Source organism: Benincasa hispida, chromosome 3, assembly GCF_027475165.1.
Source record: "Benincasa hispida cultivar pf3 chromosome 3, pf3_genome.v1.1, whole genome shotgun sequence".
NCBI lineage: Eukaryota > Viridiplantae > Streptophyta > Magnoliopsida > Cucurbitales > Cucurbitaceae > Benincasa > Benincasa hispida.
Genome location: NC_143480.1, coordinates 15277966 through 15281355, shown reverse-complemented (window position 1 = coordinate 15281355; position 3390 = coordinate 15277966). Strand labels below are relative to the sequence as shown.

General features: G+C 35.1%; 1 long non-coding RNA gene across 2 annotated transcripts; it reads left to right on the top strand.

Moving 5' to 3' along the window:
- Positions 1–207: 207 nt before the first annotated feature.
- Positions 208–2612, top strand: LOC150037053 (uncharacterized). Of its 2 annotated transcripts, XR_016528703.1 has the most exons (5): positions 208–721; positions 926–1002; positions 1415–1480; positions 2166–2280; positions 2366–2612. It is a non-coding gene; the product is annotated as an uncharacterized LOC150037053 (long non-coding RNA). The 2 variants fall into 2 exon arrangements; XR_016528702.1 differs by lacking the exons at positions 208–721; positions 926–1002 and having other exon boundaries at positions 1011–1480.
- The last annotated feature ends 778 nt before the right edge of the window (positions 2613–3390 follow it).

The following is a 3390-nucleotide window of genomic DNA, read 5'->3' as shown; positions in this document are numbered from 1 at the left end:
TGTAGTCTGAAGAAGCACAAAGCAAGGCTGCACTCACTACAAGAATTTTGGGCTTTAATGCCGGTTCTGTTTTTTTTAAAAAGCGGATCTTTAATGTCGATTTTAAACCGACATTGTAGGGGTACCTTTAATTTTGGTTTTAAACCGACATTAAAGACCCGTTTAATTTATCCTTTCACTTTCTATTTTTTTTCATTTCCCTCTTCACTCTCCCCCTATTTTCTTTTTCCTCTCATTCTCACACTTCCCTCTTCAGACCCTATTCTTTCTATTTTCCCCCCATTTTTTTTCATTTCCGTCTTCTCTTCTTCCACTTCCTTTCTTCTACACTAACCAAAACGAAATCAGATCCGCCATCCAACCCTGGTGGCAAGCACTTCGTTCTAGTTCACGGAGCTTGCATTGGCGCTTGGTCATGGTACAAGCTATCCACGCTGCTCCGATCGACCGGGCACCGTGTGATGGCACTGGACATGGCAGGGGCCGGAATTGATCTGATGGAGGTGGAGAATCTGAAATCATTTAGCGAATACGTTCAGTCATTGACGGATTTCATGGCGGAGGTGGCAGTGGAGGAGAAGATGATTCTGGTAGGGCACAGCTAAGGCAGACTGTGTATCTCGAAGACGATGGAGGATTTTTCGGATAAAATATTTGTGGCTATTTTTTCGTCGCCGCCATGCCTGACCCATCCTTAAATGCTTCATTTCTACTTGAAAAGGTATTATTAATATTATTTTTATTCCAATATATATAAAGTCCTTGGACCTAATATTTTTTTTGTGAAAAATACTAAATTTTTAAAAATTCGAAAGTATATTAATGGTTAATGTATGAACAAAAATCATCAATTACCTTGTTACAAAAATATATATGAATTTTTTTGGCTATTCTACACCCTAACATCTCAAACTTGATATTGTAGGTTGCACTATGGTAGTTTCTGGAATATTCATGCACTATGGTAGTTTTTGTGACAACTTTTGAGATTTGAAGTACATTGTGAGCTAAGTTTGCTTATTGATATATGTGTTCTTGAATATTTATTTTTTGGGAATTCTGATAGTTCTGTTGAGAACACGTGGTTGTGAAATATTATTGGGAGTGTATTTCTTTAAACAAGTTGAAGATAAATTTTTCGTTTTGTTGTTGTAGCATCGTTATGCTGCCAAAAAATTTTCTTCGTCTTCCTATCTCATATCTAGCATATCTAGGTAACCAAGCTTCTCTTCTTTAAGATCTTGAAAAAGAAGATTCTCTCATCTATTGATATCAACTCTTGAGATCTATCTGTTTTTCTTGGAAGAATATGTTTAAATTGGCTATTTCCTATTTTTCCTTTTTGCGTATGAGCTGATGAAGAAAGATTACTAAAATAATGTCATCTTTTGTTGTTTCTTCTTCAATATTTAAGACACCTTTGGAAGAGACATGGAAGGCATTGTCGTCGTTCGCGTTTCTCCACCACACGTGCTGCCAGGTTCGTTTTACTCTCTATTTTTAATGGTGTTGTTTGTATGTTTTTTAGGTGTTTGGATGGGGTGGGGAGGAGATGGATTTATTGCAACAGTAAGGGATTCATGTAAAAATTGTTCCTCGTAAGTCCATTTTTGAATGCCTGCAGTTTTAAGCACAGTTTCTAAGTGTTCTCAAGTGACTCTAATGATATGGAAATTCCTGTTTGAGAAGTTATAGTGTGCTTATTTCTCTTTGAACCATATTGGATTAGAATGTAACACCCGTTTATGACTCATGGTACTATTTATTTGTAGTTTAGATTTGATTCAAGGTGCTTTAGTTTGTGGGTTGCACTATGGTACTTTGTAGGTTATTCTTGCATTATGGTAGTTTTTGTGACAACTTTTGAGATTTGAAGTACATTGTGAGCTAAATTTGTTTATTGATGTATGTGTTCTTGAATACTCATTTTTTGGAAATTCTGATAGTTTTGTTGAGAACATGTGATTGTGAAATATTTTTGGGAGTGTGTTTCATTGAACAGATTCAGGTAAATTTTTGGTTTTATTGTAGTAGCATCGTTATGCTGCCGAAAATTTTCGATGGTCTTTGTATCTCATATCTAGGTAACCAAGCTTCTCTTCTTCAAGATCTTGAAAAAGAAGATTCTCTCATTTATTCAACTATTGAGTTTTCTTGTTTTGCAGGTGCAACAAAGGAGTAAAGATTTGGTATCGCAACCTCTTTATGCTTGTTCTTAGGGAACTCTAGATCCAACACATTCACTACAAGAATTTTGCCTTGAATGTACCAATAAACACGGTTAGTTGAATATGAATTCTAATCACATTTTCACTTTCAGTCCTTTGTCTTAAACCTTTATTATTTGTGATCCATTGAACAACAGTGGTTAGACAATGATGCCACCAAACACTGCTGAAGCTGGGGGGGTCTGTTCAAGAAGAATTATGAAGGGATCCATACTTATCAAGTAGAGAGGGACAGTAAACTCATAATCTTTGTATTACTTGTAATTTATGCTTTCAATGCCTGAATTATTGTACGACCTTTTAAAATATAATTTTATAACAGAAATTGTGGATTAAATGTAATAGATTTACAATCCATACATGAATAATATGTCATAGCCACAACGTTCGAAGATGATGTATCATGTTATACTTTTTGACCGAAAAATGGATTTGGCAACAAAATTTTTTAAAAAAAGGGACAATAATTGATAAAACGGACAGATTCTGGGCTTTAATGTCGGCTTAAAGGGATTTATTTGATTCTTAGGCTTTAGTTGCAACCGACATTAAAGATAGTGTTATTAAAACCCATTAATTCGGTTTAAAACCAACATTAAAGACAACTAACAGCAAAGTATGTAATGGCTTGTGAAGCTACCAAAGAGGTTGTATGGCCTAGAAATTTTTTGACAGGTCTGAAAGTTGTTCCTAACATATCAAAGCCCATCACTCTTTATTGTGATAATAGTGGTGTTGTGGCTAATTCTAGGGAGCCTAGGAGCCACAACAGATGGAGGCACATTGTGTGCAAATATCATCTCATCTAGGAGATTGTGCATCGAGGGGATGTGATCGTCATGAAGATTGCTTCAAAGCATAATGTTGTTGATCCATTTATAAAGGTTCTCGTTGCTAAATGTTTCAGAGTCACTTGAAGATTCTAAGACTACAAGACATGCATCATCTAGTTTAAAGCAAATGGAAGATGTTACTAAGTGCTAGTGTATGCTTTAGTTTATTGTTTTGTGTTCTATACTTTGTTTTTACTTTGTATTTGTACCTCTCGCTAGCTTTAGGACAACTGCGAGATTGTTAGGGTTGATGCCCTAAATCAAGTGGGTTTCTTAGTTTGTAAATTATTTGCACACAAATTATTTATTTAATAAAATAAAGTGTTATT